Raw genomic sequence first — 19,079 nt, 5'->3', positions numbered from 1 at the left:
ACAGGCGTCATGCCGTGTTTCCAGTAGGAAGCCTGAGGCTGGAGGAGCCTGAGCTTTGAGCCCACGGTCACATGGTTCACTTCCTACAAAATCGCTCTCACCTCTTGGAAGAGGGACTTTCAAACAGGACAGATGACTTCAAACGCACGGGCATGAGAGCGGTGTCTGTAGAAGTTGATGATTTTTACAAACCAATTGTGCATGTCCTGTTAGAGCCTGCCGGAAAACTCATCCATCCAGGGCCCTTTGTGTGTACTGTGGGACGCAGAGCAGCCCTGGTGTGGGCACGGTGGGACCAGCTGCTGTAACCAACAGGCCCCTACGTTTCGAAGGCGCCTCACCGTAGTCACGCGCTTTCCAACTCACATCCGCAGCACACACAGGGACCCCCGGATGGCAAAGCTGGCAAGAGGAGAGAAAGCAGAGAAAAGGCAGATTCCTAGACACCTCAGCCCATTTCACGGTAAGAGGGAAACACCAGTGGGGGGCGGGAAGAGGCACTGCCGGCTGGGTTCATGGTGGATGGGGCGGGACAGATGGGTTAGAACTCAGCATTTCTGCCTTAGCCTCTACCCAATTTCTTTTCTTTAGTGGGTTCTCCTTACACTTCTACCACAAAATGCCCGCAAGGGTGATACGGTTTGGCTCTGTGTCTCCACCCAAATCTCCTGCTGAATTGTAATCCCCTGTGTTGGCGGAGGGGCCTGGTGGCAGGTGATTGAATTAAAGGGGTGGACTTCTCCCCTGCTGTTCTCAATAGTAAGTGAGTGTGCATGAGAGACCTGCTTGTTTAAAAGTGGGCGGTGCCTCCTCCCGCTCTCTCTTCCTCCTGCTCCAGACACGTAGGACCTGTTTGCTTCCCCTTCGGCCATGATGGCGAGCTTCCTGAGGCCTCCCCAGCCATGCAGAACTGTGAGTCAATCAAACCTCTTTCCTTTGCAAATTACCTGGTCTCAGGTAGTTCTTTACAGCAGCGTGAGAACAGACTCATACAAGGGGGATTCTGCCTTCCTTACTGCGATTACTGTAATGGGAGCCAGCTTTCCAAACAGACTCGTCCTTGAAAGTCCAGTGCTTCACCTGAGTGTGTGCAGGGAGGGTGGGAGGTGGGGGTGAAGCGCAGGAAGTGAAGAGGGCTTTCATCTTTTTCTTTTTATGCTTCTGGTTAGTTTGAACGTTTTACCAACGTTTCTTCAATAATTTCAAGGCACCAGTTCTGAATCATTTGGGGGAAATATCGTATCTTGGATCAATAGTTTTTTGATATGATTTATGTCCTGTAAAATAAATTATTTTACATAATAAGCAAAAGAATCAAATGTGTCATATTGCTAAGGAAACGATGCTGTGGGGCCTTCGTGCAGCGTTGGGAGCTCATTGAGTAATTGTATGACACGAATAGAAATGTTCAGCTGTGGCCAGGCACGATGGCTCATGCCCTAATCCCAGCACTTTGAGAGGCTGAGGTAGGCAGATCGTCGGAGGTCAGGAGTTCGAGACCAGCCTGGCCAACATGGTGAAACCCCGTCTCTACTAAAAATACAAAATTAGCTGGGCGTGGTGGCGGGTGCCTGTAATCGCAGCTACTCGGGAGGCTGAGGCAGGAGAATCGCTTGAACCTGGGAGGCGGAGGTTGTGAACTGAGATCGGGCCACTGCACTCCAGCCTGGGCAACAGAATGAGACTCCGTCTCTAAACAAACAAACAAACAAACTGTTCTGCTGCTTTCTAACGATGCTCAGACAAGAGGAAGAGGTGCTTGTTTCCTCCTTCAGCTCTTGCCACGCTGTCTCCATGTCCCCTGCTTTCTCCCTCGTCCCCTCACTTGGCCTTGGCCTGGAAGCAGCGCGGATCAGCCGTGAGAGTGTGTGTATTTGAGGTTTGCCTCTCCTCTCCTTTCCCTTAGAAAGAAAACCGTTGGCTGGTGGCCTAAGGTTTTTTGGAGGAGAGAGATGAATATTGGTTTGCAGCCCATTTCTGCAAAGCCCTATTTATCTCACACAGATGCAGGAAGTTAAATTTTGATGATGCGCGTAGCTGTGAAGGAGGGTGCGGGAGACGATCCCCACTCCACGAAAAGGGAGAAAATGAAGCATTATTACCTCAAGAAAGGGCTCTGATTGGGCTGTCTTTGGAAGTCAGATGCTGCTGCCACGTTATGGAAAACCTGGTGTGCAGGAGACAGGGCGCACCAAGGCAGAGCATCTCCAACTGCAGCTCCTTCACACCTCGAAACAAATGCAACAGGCGGCAGCCAGCCCGGGCTTCAGGGCCGTGTGGGTGCAGGGTGAGGGCTGAGCAGACACCAGCGGGGAAGGTGGGGCTTTGCAGGGCCGGCGCCCAGGTTCCTCTGAAGCACCCCCGGCACAGGCACTGTGTGCTGGTAATGCTGGGGGAGCCCGTTGCAAGCACCTCCAGGGTGAAGTGTGCAACCCCCGAGTCCATCTCTGTGTCCATCATCACAGTGTGAATCACTCTTTCCTTTACAAATGCAGAAATTCAATGAAATCGATTTGGAAAAAATACACAGCTGGATTAAATGACACACAAAGCGGAAAAGGTCAGGAGTTGATGACTTGAGGCAACGCTGCCTATCGGGGCAGAAGTCTCTGCCATCCTCTCAGGCCCTTTGCTTCTGTTGGCTTCAGGGCAGGGCCGGCCTCTTCTGTGCCACGCCTGTGCCGAGCAGATGCAAAGGCTGACTGGACCAGCCTGTCTCCTGCACACATCCTTGGAGCCCAGACATCGACACCTACATCACACCCTGAGCTTGGGGGATGTTACTTCCCAAAGGAAAATGAGGGTGTCCCTCCAGGGATGGCCGAGGGTAGCCGCACCTGCTGCTCTACCCAGGTAATAATGCTTCATTTTCTCCCTTTTTGTGGAGTGGGGATCACATGTATAAAATGGGGGTAATACGCTGACAGCATAGGGTTTATCCTGAGCAGAACACCACTGCTGAGAGGCCAAGGGCGTGTTCCTGTTGATCACAGGGCGTGCGGTGGGCAAACGGGAGGTCTGGCCCCCACACCTCATCCACAGAGGCTGCGGAGCCGAGGACAGTAGTCCAGGGCAGGTGTTCAGCAAACTCAAGGAGTGGAGAGAGCACTCAAAAGCGCCTTTTGAGCAACGTTCTTTAGAACTGAGCCTGGAGGTGGGTGGTGGGTGCCAGAAGGTGCTCCCAGCGCAGGCTGCAGGATCCCTCAGACGCTCACATGCCTGAGAGCGTTTTCAGTCCCAAGGCATCTCTAGAAACAACACTCCCATGTCGCTCCTTGGTTTTCAGTTTCCAGCTGTCTCTAAGAGTGACCTCCTGGTCTGGCTACGCAGCCATTGACCTGGAATGTTTCAGAGAAGGTTCATTTTGCCATGTCTTAGTTTCTCCCCCTCCACCTGACTGAGTCAGGGGTAGAGCGGGGAATTGTGTCAAAGGACTGCCTGGGTTTGAATGTGGAGGACTCAATCATCCAGGCGGAATCAGGTCTCAGAGGTGCCGGTCTCTGGGCAGTGGAGTCCCTCCAGGGATGGCCGAGGGTAGCCGCACCTGCTGCTATACCCACTGCTGTCCCACCCCAGCGCCTCTCGTGATGGGAACTGGGCAAAGGGACAAGGGGCGTTCTGGACTCCGGTCCTGCGGCGGGAGACACGGGGCAGCTCCAGGTGGTGGTGCTGGCCAGAGCTTAGCTCCTTTAAGACATTTTTCAGAAAAAGTGATCGTTTGACCGCTTGGTTATTGTCAGACCATTCCAGTAGAAATAAAATATGCTTCCTCAGCTCTTCAAAGGCAGAGCAAATGTGGCTGCCTGGCTTCCCAGAACACTGTCCTTAAAGACACGTGGCTTCTCTATCTTCCCAAAGAGAGTGCGCTTTTGAGGCACGAGGTAGGTGGTCCCCAAGGCCGTGCTCTCTTCCTTGGCAGCTCTCAGCCGAAACCTCACTCCCTCCTGCCCGGCTTGCCTGCCCCCCTCCCTTCCCAGCAGCTGGAGGGGTGGCCCTGAGAGGTCCCCTGCATTTCCCATGGCCTCCCGCAATTACCCACTTGGTCTCTCCTCCTCCAGCCTGTGTAGTCTGAGACGCAGGGCCCGGCCCCTCCTGGTCCTTATCACAGCTTAAACACCTGTTGAATGAATGAGTGGGGAAAATGGGCCTCCTCAATGCATATGACCAAGGGTGATGCACACGGACAGGAGAAATAGCCCTCCCAGTAGAGAAGGCAGTGGAGGCGGGCGCAGAAAATACTTTGAATCCACCATTTCTTCTACTCATTGAGTAGACTTTGAATCAACCATTTGGTCTACTCAGGCTCTGACAGGAAAAAAGAAAGGGGGGTAGTGATGGTTATTGAGTAGGAAACCAACACGGCATGGCCCAGAGACATTCATGCTTCATGCTTCATGCCTGCCTCCTGGTGCCCATATTCCATCCTGGGCCCGCTCTGCAGCCACAGATTTGGGGAGCGGTTGTGTGTGAGCACAGCCTGGCTCCGAGCTGCAAACCTCCCACCAGGCACCTGCCGAGGCCCTTGCCCTGCACGGGGTACTCAGCCTGCTGCACCCACATGCGGTACGGGGCGTGTCCCAGGAGTGAGGGGTGAGACACCCAGGGTGACCACTCAGCCAGCGCGGACGGGAGCTGCAGGAGAGATGCTCTGATACCCTGCCCTTGGTGCGGGCAGTGCCGACAGGCATTCCACGTGTTCCTGAGAGGCTCTGGCAGAATCAAGTTCTGTTGCTCAGAGCACAGCTAGGACCTGAGCATCTATGTCTCTCCAAGTTTGTGTGTTGACATCCTGTCTTCCACGGTGATGGTGTTAGCAGGTAGAAACTTTGGGAGGGACGAGGCCGTGAGGGTGGAGCCTCATGCATGTGATGAGTGCGTGCGTGTAAGAATCCAGAATGAAATTAGCGCCTGCATGTAGGAATCCAGAGTGAGATTAGTGCCTGCATGGGGAAATCCAGAGCGAGATTAGTGTCTGCAGGTGGGAATCCAGAGCGAGACGAGCGCCTGCATGTGGGAATCCAGAGCGAGACGAGCGCCTGCATGTAGGAATCCAGGGCTCCAACGTCAGCAGCAGGATCCAGGTTCCCCCTCTCCATCCCGTGGCTGTGCTTCCCGTGGGGGCGAGGCCCTTCTCAGGCAGGTTCCACCCCCACTCATGGCATCCTCCAAGATGGCTGCCAGCAGCCCCTGGGCCGCTTCCAGGAACAGGTTCACGAATAGGGAGGAAGCAGATCACGTCAATAAAGGCCCCTTCACCCCATATCTAGTAAAACTTCTGTTAGCTTTATATTGTGTGGCGTTTGCTCCTGTGTGAACTGTGACCAGTCAGACAAATCCACTGCTTCTCTTAAGCCAGTCATGGCTCAGTTCTGGCGCTGGAGGTCAGCTGTGGCGCTGGTAGCCCCACAAAGCCGCGTGGGGGAAAATGCGCAGCGTTAGAAACAGAAACTGTGAGATGTTGCTTAAGAGACTGCTGGGGCATCAGCTGAAAATGGCCACCACCCTCTGCATAAAATCGTGCACCAGAACTCTGCTGTGTCCATCGTCTTAGCCTCCTGAAGAAGGGGAGGGACACAAAGACGTGAGGGAGGAGCTGGGTTTGGGGGATGAGCCGGAAGTGGAGTAGAGGCACTTGCAGGAATAGTTCTGAGAGATCAGCCTCAAGGCAATGGAGAGCTGCCCCTGCGTTTGTTCCCGCGGCAGACAGGAGATGGGAAGGCCCCAGCGACCAGCCCTGATCACTGCGTTTGATGAGCCATTCCAGGTGGGCTTTGGAGAATGGCTCTGGAACTTCAATTGAAGAAGAGCATTCCTTAGCACCACTGGTACGGCTAACTTTCTGGTATTAAAAGCTTCCATCTTTGTGTGTGTGTGTGTGTGCAAAATACATGGAGATCTAAAGTACTCAGCAAGTGCTCCACGTCCCACACAATTTTCTGACATTCGAACTGCTTCTTGCAAGGAGCTTTAAGGAGTCCCCTCTCTACCTTCTTGTTTTTGTTTTAATTGAGGTTACACAAGGTCTCTTTGGTGGCCTTCAGCTGTCGGTCCCCCTCCCCGCTTCTAACTATAGGCTCCCTGCCATTTCTGACAGCTCTGTCTCTGAGGTCATGGACACTGGGAACTCAAGGGAACTTGGACCAGGGTCACCCACAGTCCAGAGCAGCAGATCTGGCTACCAAAGACCTACTGAGGACCCTCGAGGGTGACCAGGCTTTGAGGATGAGGATGGGAGCGCAAATGAGGGGTGAGGCATCCCACCACCAAGTGGAATTTGAGCCTGGAACAGCCAAAGCGATTCATAGAGCCATGTCACCAAAAGACACCACATCCTCATGAGAATTATGTGAAATCTGAATCCAGCCACTGTAATCTGGACATCCCCTGGGCTTCACGGTTATCTGAGTTAATAAGTTCGCTTTTGGGTTAGGTGAGGCTGGGTTGGGTTTTGTCACTCGAAATGGAAAGCGTCACATCTTGTAAGGTGAATGTCCCTTGGTATAGGGAGAGCTGTCACTGTACACTGTTCCTAAAAGAATGGACAGGTGTATCCTACAGGAATGAAGTGTCTCAAGGCCGTGGGCAGCAAGCCCACCTTGCAAGACATTGCCAGGTGCCCTGTGGTTCAGATGGAAACATTTCTTTGCATTGATATTGAGACTATAATGGCAGAGGAATGACAAATCCCTGGGTCACTTGTACATTTCCAGATCCATAATAGTCCTTGAAAACACTTCAATTCATCAGTTCTTCCTTAGGGGGGGTTTGAATAGAGCATGCAACACTACAAAGACAAGTTCTTAGTGGTGCCACAACACCAGTTGACTAAAGGGAAAAAGAATGATCTTATGTCAGCTATTTAAGAGTCTAAGACTGATTACAATATCAGGTTGCACCAAAATATTTGGAAGCTGGAACATGGGAGGTAAGTCTAAGACTTGCCTTGTTTCTTGCCTTCTAGAAATAAGTTTCAAAACCCACCTGGAATTATCTTTATGTTCTACTCTTTCCAAATGCCATCAGTCTACTCATAATAAAAACGTCTAAAGTTGATGAAGTACTTCCAATATTTCAGATACATTCTGATTGGTCTACACAGATTATCTCATTTAGTCTTCACAATGGCTCCATGAGGCAAGGGTTATTCTTATCTCCTGTTACCAATGAGGAAACTGAGGCTTAGAAAATGGTTCTCTGTCAAGCCTTTTCTCATCAAGTAAAAACACTATAGCTTACACGTAAGCCAGATTCAAGGACAGGGAGGCAAGAGCCAGTTTCCAGAAGAAAGGGGTTACTGTTCTCAGGCAAAGGGGGTTGTTAAGGAGACAAAAACACTTTCTGTCAAGTGGACTGTTTTGTGGATGGTGGATTACAGTGGAAAATAGTCGTCTGGTTTTCTGACATCCGTTTGCTCTTCTTTAGGTTGGAGGGATTGATTTGCCTTGGCAAAGGTCACCCCTTCTCTCACTCAGCTCATGTGCTTCAAGTGGAGCTGAAGAAGTGGTTATGTGATTCAGGCCTGATCAATCAGAGGATCACATTCCCCTAAGGATATTGGTTCAGGAGTGGTCATGTGACTCAGGCCTGACCAATCAGAGGATCTGGGTCAGGAGTGGTCACGTGACTCAGGCCTGATCAATCAGAGGATCTCATTCCCCTAAGGATATTGGTTCAGGAGTGGTCAGGTGACTCAGGCCTGATCAATCAGAGGATCACATTCCCTTAAGGATATTGGTTCAGGAGTGGTCACATGACTCAGGCCTGGTCAATCAGAGGATCTTGTTCCCCTAAGGATATTGGTTCAGGAGTAGTCACCTGACTCAGGCCTAATCATTCAGCATCTCATGCCCCTAAGGATATTGGTTCAGGGCTAAGCATGTAATCAATTAGAACCTATGGGATTGAATGAAGCTAAGTTGATTTCTTTTTTAACCTATTGTAAAAGAAACACAGTCTTATACTCCTCATTTCCTCACACTTTCCCCCAGACTTGACCTGAATGGCATTTGGTTTGGAGCTGTTGGCTGCCATCTGCCCACCATGTGGGATCTGGGGATGAAGCTCGTGTGGAAACAGGAACACTGAGTCCTTGAGATACTGTGGGTGTTCCTGGGTCAAGAGGCTCCTGAAACCCATCTATCCCTTGAGTTTTCAAATAATTGACTCCTAAATAAGTTTGAGCTATTTTTAGCCATTATAACTAAAATAATTATGACAATGATTTAGTTACGGAGAGAGGTTTATAATTCAACTCACATTATTGAGTACCTGCTGCATGCCTGGCTCTGCACACGTGCTATCACACGGAATTCATGCGATCATCCTGTAGCCTGTTTTTCTTGATTTTTCAACAGATGGGGGAATGGGGCTCACAGAGGTCAGGTTTTCCCATGTCTTCAGTCCCATTTTAACCCATCCAAACCACTGTGGCTATTTCCAGTCCATACAGGTCCTAGTTTTTTCCTTCATTTCGAGATATCTTTCTAGAAATGTCTCCTTTATACTACACAGAGTGACCCAGGCATATAAGAACAAAATAGGCATGTGAGTGTTGGGGGGGAGTTGGTAAGGATGGAGCTTTCTCCAATCATTGATGTGAAGCTGTCCACTGACGTGTTGTCATTCTAGCTATTTATGTAAAACAGTTTTCCAAGGAGGGGGATTTGGACAATGCTCGTAGATCCTCTCCATGTTTAAGCACAGTAATAAAACTCAGAGCAGCGAGCAAAGCAGGGCCTTGGGGGAAATTTTCTTTGTGAGACTGTAGGGGCAAACTGTGGGACTTATTCTGACTGTTCCTGTAAATCAGCATGGTGCTGGGAGTTCAGGATGAACCAGATTCTCCCAACAGAATAAAGAAAGGCCTTTCCTTCGAACATGATTTCATCACGAGGATTCCGGTTTCTACTGAAAAGTGCATTTTCATTGGCTGCAATCCTCCAAGCTTTGGGCTGCCGGGCACTGGTTTTCCAAGTAGCACCTGGAGCTCGGTCTCTTCTTTGCCACTAACCTCTGCCCAGGTTCATTATTATGCTTTGACTGAACAGACAATACCCATTCCTCTCAGTAGAATGAGGCAATACGCAGTGCTAAGAGGAATCTCCCAGCCTCACACCTCCCAAGGTAGAATACTGCAAAGAAACAGACCCCACTCTTGGAGAGTTCATTGGAGCGAGCCGCATGAAGGGACTGTGTCCAGAGGAGCAAGCAGAGTTAATCCCAGAAGGACAAGGAGGCACCCACAGAGTAAGGGGGAGTGACCGTCCCCCAGGCTGAAGGGGCTGGGGAGGGAGCCTATTTCTGGTGCCCAGCGACTGTGAGCTGCAGGAGATGGTGTGCTGAGAGAATGTGGCCGGCAGCAAGGGCGGGAGGGAAATACCCAATCTCTTTCCTCTGATCTATCGGCCTCATGTCAGGTACGTGCATTTGCTAAACTTCCATTGACTGCAGCTTCCTGGGACCTGCAATAGGCAGAGTGGTAAAAAATGGGTCTAGAGGGATAAAGGGAGACTGAGAAACTGAGTTAATATCTGTGTCGGTGTCACCTGTCACTAGAGTCTTACGTCTGGAAGAATACAATGGTGCCATCTGTCACCTCAAAGCACGAACTTACTATAACTGTTTACTGTCTTGCAGTCCAGACAGGAGACCCAAACTTCTCTGGATAATGTATCATTTTAGTCTGTGAAGACAGACGTGGGTGGACTCTCTGACGTCGTTCTTCCAACCTTATTCGTATGCACACAATTTTTAAAAAATCAATGTAATTCCTGAACTCTCTAGGAAATTTAATAACATAAATTTTAACATTTAGTAATACCAATTTAACATTTAAGTGCTTTGGTCCAACTCTGCTAAAAGACAAAAAAATCTTCCTTCATTCAACAACAATTTCCAAACTAGGAGCTGGCTGTAGTGTCCTGTGTGCAAGTCACTTGGCTAAACAAATCTCATTCCTGTTTTTCTTGTCAGGATGGATATTTGACCAAGTTCATATCCCAGACAATGAGACATGAGGGCATGCATGTGAGTGTCTGGGAAAGTTAGCCTCTCTCATAAAAGGGTAAACAAAGAAGACATAGCTGCATCTTCTTCTGCCAATGGTGTTATTTCTGGGCATACACTGGAACTGCAGCCACTACGCTGTGACCATAGGGTCACTAAAATAAAGGGAGGGTCAGGATGGTAGGTGGGAAAATGGAAAGAACAGGAGTCCTTGATGATGCTACTGGGCTGTGAATTAACCAAGCATGGAGCCTGCGCTAGCAGTGAGCTTCTTATGATATGTGACAATACATTTTCTTTTTATTCCCTAAGCTGTTTTTATCTCTGTTGCTTGCAGCCAAAGTCATCCTACGTAGATAAGCCTCTTCTTGCCAATATGTATTGCTTCCCTTAGCATGCCTACATTTCTATATCATGCTAAAGAATTGTCTTTTTCAGGGGTGATGAGCATAGGAGTGGATCTCTGTGACTTCTGGTTTCTTTGCACTGCTCTTGAGCATTTCTGAGTCTTCTGTTAGAGGCAGACAAGAATCTCAGTGGCAAATTAGGCAAATGTTGGCTGTGAGATAGGCAGTTCCTTGGGTCCATGACGTGTGTTCCATGTGATTTCTGAAGTTCATAAACATATGGACACCAGGTCCTGATCAAGTGTGATGTGATCTGTGCCCTTCCAGGGGAACCTGCTACGAGGAGGATACATCTGAGGGCATCAGATATGAAAGGAAGACTCTGCCTCTGGAGCAGTTGCTGACTCATTTGAGAGATAATTTCTAGGTTTTCTTTTTTTTTTCTTCAACCTCTATTTTGAGTTCCGGGGTACATGTGCAGGATGTGCAGGTTTGTTACACAGGTAAACATGCGCCGTGGTGATTTGCTGTGCAGATCATCCCATCTCCTAGGTATGAAGCCCAACATCCATTAGCTATTCTTCCTGATGCTCTCTCTCCCCCTACCACCAACCTTGGATGGGCCCCAGTGTGTGTTGTTCACCCCCAGTGTGTCTGTGTGTCCTCATCATTCAGCTCCCACTTATAAGTGAGAACATGTGGTGTTTGGTTTTCTGTGCCTGCATTAGTTTGCTGAGGATAATGGCTTCTAACTCCATCTGTGTTCCTACAAAGGACATGATCTCGTTCCATTTCATGGCTGTGTGGTATTCCATGGTGTATATGTACCGGATTGTCTTTATCCAGTCTATCATTGATGCATCCCAGTTTTTATGGATGGCAAATGCCGGCACTCTGTTCTGGTCTCTCACCCATTCCAGAGAACCAGTGTCGTCCCAGTTTGCAAAGGTAGCTTGTGGGAGGTGGGCTTCACGTCTCCCACATGCAACACTTAAGCAGAACCCAGATGATTGTTCCTTATTATTAACAGGGTGAGGATGGAAAGGAATGAGAGCAAGTGACCCACATCCCCCCACCCATGCATCACTCTTCTTGCTGACCCACATCCCCCCACCATGCATGCATCACTCTTCTTGCTGACCCACATCTCCTCACCACACATGCATCACTCTTCTTGCTGACCCACATCCCCCCACCACCCATGTGTCATTCTTGCTGACCCATATCCCCCCACCACCCATGCATCACTCTTCTTGCTAACCCACATCCCCCCACCACCCACGCGTCATTCTTGCTGACCTGCATCCCCCCACCACCCATGCATCACTCTTCTTGCTGACTCACATCCCCCCACCACCCATGCATCATTCTTGCTGACCCACATCCCCCCACCACCCACGCGTCATTCTTGCTGACCTGCATCCCCCCACCACCCATGCATCACTCTTCTTGCTGACTCACATCCCCCCACCACCCATGCATCATTCTTGCTGACCCACATCCCACCATCACCCATGCAACACTCTTCTTGCTGACCCACATCCCCCCACCACCCATGCATCACTCTTCTTGCTGACCTGCATCCCCCCCACCACCCATGCATCACTCTTCTTGCTGACTCACATCCCCCACCACCCATGCATCATTCTTGCTGACCCACATCCCCCCACCACCCATGTGTCATTCTTGCTGACCCATATCCCCCCACCACCCATGCATCACTCTTCTTGCTGACCCACATCCCCCCACCACCCATGCATCATTCTTGCTGACCTGCATCCCCCCACCACCCATGCATCACTCTTCTTGCTGACTCACATCCCCCCACCACCCATGCATCATTCTTGCTGACCTGCATCCCCCCACCACCTATGCATCACTCTTCTTGCTGACTTACGTCCCCCCACCACCCATGCATCACTCTTCTTGCTGACTCACATCCCCTCACCACCCATGCATCACTCTTCTTGCTCAGGTCTTCTTGTCCTTGAGTTCTTAGGTTATATTTTCCAGAGAGGGCTCCTTGGACCCCAGGAACCAGACAACTCCTCTTGCTTAGTAGCTTCATGTTAACCCCTCACATCCCCTTCCTGACTCTCATGCTTCCTTTTGTTTTTATTTTCGATTATTTATTTCCTATAGTTTAATTTCATGAAATAAAATGTCAAAGAGAGCAGGCTAACTTCTCTAAGCAAAGGAAGAACGTTTCAGGTCAACATAAAAAAAAATCACAATTTTCTTCTGACTCAGCACCACTGCCGTTATCCATTTTATGCCAGTTATCTATCAATTCAAGTAAAGTTTTATGAACCTTGACAAAATATGAAAGCACTCCTTGTGTTTTATAGAACAAAGTGTTATTGACATTTCAGTATTTTATATGTAGAGGATAAATGCATATTGATAATTGTGGAGCTGTTCAAAAGGGTAGAGGGATGCAGATTGATTTTTGGTCCTATAAAAGACTATGGGCAAGGAGGTGGGAGGGCGGTTTTCCAGTGGGATGCCTGCACCAAGATGCTGCATAGAGTGTTGGTGAGTTGAGCATAACATAAAAACAAGATGAGGTCCAGAGAATGATCAGTAGAGAAAGCAGATGCAGAAATCTCAGTGAGGCTCTGCTAGGCAGATACAGAGTCCTAAGACCTACCTCAATCTTTTGGGAACCTGGTGACAAAGAAGTGGCTCTTTAATATCTCTGAGCAAGTCCTCTCTTTGTGTGTTTCAACCTATAGATCCAAAAGAGTACCCCAGAATTAAAGAACATAAAAAATGGAAGGAGGTTTAGAACTCACCTAGTTTAATTGTTCTCAACCCCAATCATGCCTGAGAAGGGCTGGGGAGGGGTGTTGAAATCAGAAATGCAAAAACTCCATTCCTGATTATTTTAAGTCAGAACTTTTAGGGCAGCATCCAGGAATCTGAATTTCAAGAAAACTCTGGGTCATTTTGATGCAATTCCCAACTAGGAATTGTTGATGAAGCCATTCTGTCCCTCCACTTTGCAATTAAAGAAGCAGAGGCCTTCTACAAGTGCTTTGACTTATATTTCTCTGAGTTTCATTGTGGAGACAGCAACTCACATCTCTATTCCTTGCCCTGACCTGGGTGAGGTCATATGACTAATCTTGTCCAATGAGTTGTGGGCAGAAGTGATGTAATCCATTCCAGACCTGGCCCTTAATATCCCCAAGTTCCCAAAGGAGACCTTCCTTGTTGATTTAATTATTAGAATAGAAAGGCAATTAAAAAATGAATAACCAGGCCAGGCGCAGTTGTTGATGCCTGTAATTCCTTTAGGAGGCCAAGGTGAATGGATCACCTGAGGTCAGGAGTTCAAGACCAGCCTGGCCAAACTGGTGAAACCCCATCTCTATGAAAAATACAAAAATTAGCTGGACATGGTGGTGGGCACCTGTAATCCCAGCTACTCCGGAGGCTGAGGCAGGAGAATTGCTTGAACCCAGGAGGTGGAGGTTGCAGTGAGCCAAAATCGTGCCATTGCACTCCACTCTGGGTGACAGAGGGAGTCTCCCATCTCAAAAAAAAAAAAAAAGAAAGAAAGAAAGAAAAAAAAGTGAATAACCTCACTATGGATTCAATGTATCTGTTATTAAAAAATAATGTTTAAAACGTAGTAGGCAAAAATTAACTACTAGGTGTGCCTCTGTGGTTGGCTTTCTGTTGACTGAACTATTTTATAAAACTTCTCTAAGAAGTTCACTTAGAGAATACAGCAGGGCACATGATTCTTATCTGAGAGCAACACAAATGTTTCCTCTCTGCAGTAATGCGAATCAATGTTGCTCATTGTAGATGCAATTGATTTCCATGCTTTAAAACATTTTATAAGTTTTTCCAATTATTTATATCATTACTACTGAAAACTTGGGAGCTATGTGTTCCACAGGGAACAGCTTGGATCCTTGAGTCACAACTTGGAGAACCTCTGCCCTTGTGAACTGGTGGCTTGCATTTGACTCTGATGTGAGCACAAAGTAAATATTTATTGTGTTAAGCCACTGAGGTTTCGGGCTCATCTGCTGTGCTGGCTAGAGTTAATTACACTGAGATTGGGATGAAAGAGATTGGTATATATGGGATTGGATGTCGGGTGTGTATTGGAAGACTATGGCTTGTGAAGTTCTCTCCTCAACTCTGTATGTAAGGACAGGTCTGGGCTGGTGAGATGAGAGAGATGTTCTCTGTTTAAACATGAGTCCTCACGTTTGAAATGTCACCACAGGAGCTTCCTTGTGTGGGTTTCAATGTTGTGCCTTGGGAGGAGTTGCAGATGGTGTGATCACAGAAGGGTGAATGAGCTTGTCAGATCTTAGACAATAGTAGGCAGGTGGGCTCTGCAGTCAGGCAGATCTGAGTTCCAGTCCTGCCTCTCAACTTGCTAGTTCATCTTAGTTACCTTCTCTCTGAGCCTGTTTCTTATCTGTCAGTGGGGACAACACACATGCCCATCTCACAGGATTTCTATTAGAAGAAATTGAAACACGTTCACATGAGGCATCCTTAGCAAATGTTTGGCTATTGATGTTATTGATTATTCTTCAATGTGGCAAGGAGTCAAGAGACAGTGATCAATTTACACCTCTGCTTAGGTACAGCAAATTGGATGAGTGTTCTTAGGAAACAGGAGGCCCCGAATGAAAGAAAGTTATGCATTCATTCATAATTATTTATGGAGTATTCATTGAGGACTAGCAGGAGCTAAGGTTATAGAAGTTGAACAAAACACAGGTCTGGCCAAAATGAGCTGACTTTTTGCTTAGGAAAGCAAACAAGGTACCATCGTTCCTGACCCAGAGTAGCAAGGAGTGTGTACAAGTGTTATGTAAATTCCTACAAAGAATACCTTAGTTTGTACGTGCATGTAGATTGGGGCTGGTGGGAGGTCACCTTTGAGGTTGCTTTTTTCAGTGAGTTCTGCCTAGGCTGTTGCAAGCAGAGATCCCTAAACAGAGAAACTAAACCTAAGTCACTTATTTCTCTCCACTGTATCACTCAGAGCACCTGGCCCAGGGTTGGTAGGTGGCATTATGGTGTTGGGGAGGCAGGATCCTTCCCTCCCCTGCTACCTCTGCACTGTAACAATGGCTCACCTTGCCTGTGACAGCTTGCCGCTCCCTTCTTAGATGGAGTTTCCTGGAAATAGACACCAAGTTTGGGATACCGGCATAGGACGTTCACTGGTGGTGTTCGTAGGAACAGCACCTGTAAGGCAGGGAAGGAAGCAAGGCTGCACGGAAATGAAAGTGAAGTAAGGTGCAGGTGCAGGAAGACCTGAGCTGATTTAGAGATGTCCCAAATTGGACAAGCAGGCTGGGTCTATGTACATTGGCCAGTTGTTGGATGTGGGCTGGGTCTGTGGCTGTGGAGTGAGGCTATTTGCTTAAGTGAAAAGTAATTTCCAGGGCAGGACTCCACTGTTTACTATCTTCAAGCAGCCAGGGGGACAAATACTTCAGCCCAGAAGAGGAGATCTTGGTGGCACAACACAGCCCTTCTCTCTAATGACAAGACCCAGATGTTGCCCATAGGGCTTTCTTGAATACCATTGGCCTTAACTCAGCATATGGCCATTGCTAATTGCAAAGGAGGTGGAAATAAATATTCTTGAGCAGAATAGCCACGTTCCCAGCTACACGTTAGGCTTCTTCTGCTAACAGAAGAAAGGAAGCATGTATCTTGGGAATAGCCAGCAGTCTTTTCCCCCCGAACATTGGATGAGTTGGAGTCAGGCCGCAGGAAAAGGCAGAGAGCTCTGTTCTGGGTAGAGAAGCTGTCGTATGTAAAAGGTAGCAAGACGAGGGAAAGCCTGATGCCTTCCAGGGAGACTTACTTGCATTTGAGCACTGAGGAACATGAATTACTGTGGAAGACAGTCAAGTGGGCATGCATGTCCTGAGGCCCACTTCAGCTTCTTATCACTTTTCATCAAGTATTGGCTTTGTCTTTGAGACCAGCCTGCCATCTTCCCCATCTCCAGCTGTCTGGTTAATCTCTGCCCAGTGAGTGCAGACTTGGTCTGCATTTATAGCATCTAACCCGCCAATACTTTCAGCCAAGAGACAAGTCAGCTGGTGTGCATTACAGATAACCAACAGTTTGGCTAAAGCTTTTAATTCCAGACTCCAGCTCTGGCATCTGGATTTCTCAATGGTCCTAGGATGAGATGTTCCCATTTGTGAGATCAGTGGTCACATGGGGCAGCTAAAAATTAAAAGGCACAAACATCCTCACAGGAAGAATGACTTGATTTTCTCCAGCACACATCGGCCTACACAAAGACCTGTAAATCCAAAGGAAGGCAGTGAGAAGTCTCACTGTGTGTACGTGATGCAAACACCTGCCTGAATTGCACACATGTAGTCCTGAAGAGCATGCATGTTCTCCACTTGAATCATCCCCGTGAAACAGTGTCATTGGGTTTTTGACCCTTTTTTCTTATTGATTTGTAGGAGATCTTTATATATGGAATACTTAGCCTTGTTTCTGTATTTTTGAACTATAAAATTTCTCCAAGTTTTTCATTAGCCTTTTGATATTGCTTATATCATCAAATTCATTTGTCTAACCTAGAAAGGCCATTTCTACCTTGAGAACATAGAGTAACCCTTTCATGCAGTTTCATTTATTTGCCATATGGAGACAACGCCCATATTGAATAACATATTTTTTAAGCATCATTGTTGATTTGGCTTCTAGGAATAAAGATTCGTGCCTTTGTGAGCCAGAGAAGGGAACAGAAACCTTGAATCCTGAATGCTGTTCAATTAAAATTATGCTAAGTATTTGGGCTGGCTGGATTGAAAACATGAATATCTTAAATGTTATTTTTATTTATAGCAGTTACACCATCAAAGGAGAAATTGGCAAATTAGAAATAATTTAAATCAAATAATTTTGAAATGTAGGAGTAGAACATTCATACACTGACAAGAACAGATCAGGCAATGAGGGTTATTTCAACTGATAGTCCTCAGTCAGTAGCGTACGGCGATAACTGCAGTGAATTCCAAAGATTATGTTCTCTGAAGGAGGCAAGGATTTCTCAGTTGCAGCCAATGGTTGCCAAGTGGAAGAGCCCAGGGTGGTTCAATATGCCAATTTTCAAGAGAAATTAGGACATTTACATGAAATCTCTCATTTTAAAGATGTTGTAGTGATTTAAAAAACAACAACAGGGTGGCCACATTCTGTGGGGCAAATAAAATGTTTGTGAGCTGGGATTGGTCTTTGGGTACTTGTTTGTGGATGGTGAGTACTTAAAAAATATTTATGAGGGGAATTATACTTATGGGGAAAATTAAGCTTCAATGCTTTCCCCCTTCTCTGCTTCAGTGATGATGGTGATGATGGTAAAGATAGTGATGGTTATGATTATGATGGTGATGGTGATGGTCATGGTGATGAAGATGGTGATGGTGATAACGATGGTGATGATGATAGTGATGATGGTGGTAATGGTGACGAAGATGGTAATGGTGATGATGATGATGATGATGGTGATGATGGTAAAGATAGTGATGGTTATGATTATGATGGTGATGGTCATGGTCATGGTGATGAAGATGGTGATGGTGATGATGATGATGATGGTGATGGTGATGGTGATGATGGTGGTGATGGTGCTGATGGTGGTGATGGAGATGATGACGAACCTCAGCTCCCAGCCTTTTGCTGGTGGCTGCACTGACCATCACCGAATATTTCAGATACCTACTCTTCCCCCTCCATACACATTCCTCTGATCCTCAGGACAATGAGCATAATTCTGATCCCATATATCCACCCATAGGTCAAAATCTGAATCCCAAAGCCATTGAAAGCACAGTTCTTAGTGAGTACTCAGCCCCACTTGAGATTAGATCAGATACGTTTTAGACTATGACCACCAGAGAGCCCAGAAAACCCCCTTTGCAGGCAAAAATGTCCTTGTAGGATCCAGGGTTGGAAAGAGCCCTACTGTATCCATAGAGATATTCAGAAAATGGTTACAAATTTTGCAAATTACAAATTTTCAAACACTTTTATATCCTCTGCTTCCAAGATGAAGAAATGGAGGACTGGTGAAATGCTTAGGGTCAGAGAAATAGTAAATGGGAAAGAATAGTTCTAGAGCCCAATCCTCCATAACCTTAGTCCAAGTTCCATTTTGTGAAACAATCCTACCTACTTGTCTTCTTTGCAATCATCCTTCAAAACCATTTTCTGAATATCTGCATGAATATAATATGGCTCTTTCCAACCCTGGATCCTAGAAGCAAATTCTTCCCTACAAAGGGGGTTTTCCGGGCTCATTGGTGGTCATTGTCTAAAGTGTGTCTGATCTGGCCCTAAGAGGGGCTGGATACTCACCAAGAACTGAGCTTTCAATGGTTTCAGGATTCAAACTTCAAACTGGGACCATCCCACATGCAGGAAAACTTTTCTGACATGCACATGTGGGTTTTCATTGTAGATTTTTGAAAAAGTAGGAAACTTACACATTTCTATGGTTACCTGTACTTCTTTTAACACAGCACTTTTCATTTTATTGTTTCTAATCAGAATCAAAATGTTAAGGTCCGGCAGAACTCAAACACTCTGACAATCTAAATGCCAGCAGTGACAAAAGGCTCTTGGGTTCCATGGTGTTTCCAGTGCATCTGTCAAATGCCATTATGCTTTTATAACGGCTGGGAATATTCATCTTTTGGAGGAACAGTGCAA

At 47.2% G+C, this 19,079-nt stretch overlaps 1 long non-coding RNA gene across 1 annotated transcript in view; it reads left to right on the top strand.

Moving 5' to 3' along the window:
- Nucleotides 1–845: 845 nt before the first annotated feature.
- Nucleotides 846–19,079, top strand: part of LOC144332721 (uncharacterized) — a 44,260-nt gene continuing 26,026 nt past the window's right edge. Inside the window, exon 1 of the long non-coding RNA XR_013400749.1 lies at nucleotides 846–912. This is a non-coding gene — a long non-coding RNA (uncharacterized LOC144332721). The remainder of the gene's footprint in view (nucleotides 913–19,079) is intronic.

This window comes from Macaca mulatta, chromosome 11, assembly GCF_049350105.2.
Source record: "Macaca mulatta isolate MMU2019108-1 chromosome 11, T2T-MMU8v2.0, whole genome shotgun sequence".
Lineage (NCBI taxonomy): Eukaryota > Metazoa > Chordata > Mammalia > Primates > Cercopithecidae > Macaca > Macaca mulatta.
This window is presented reverse-complemented; position numbering and strand designations above follow the sequence as displayed.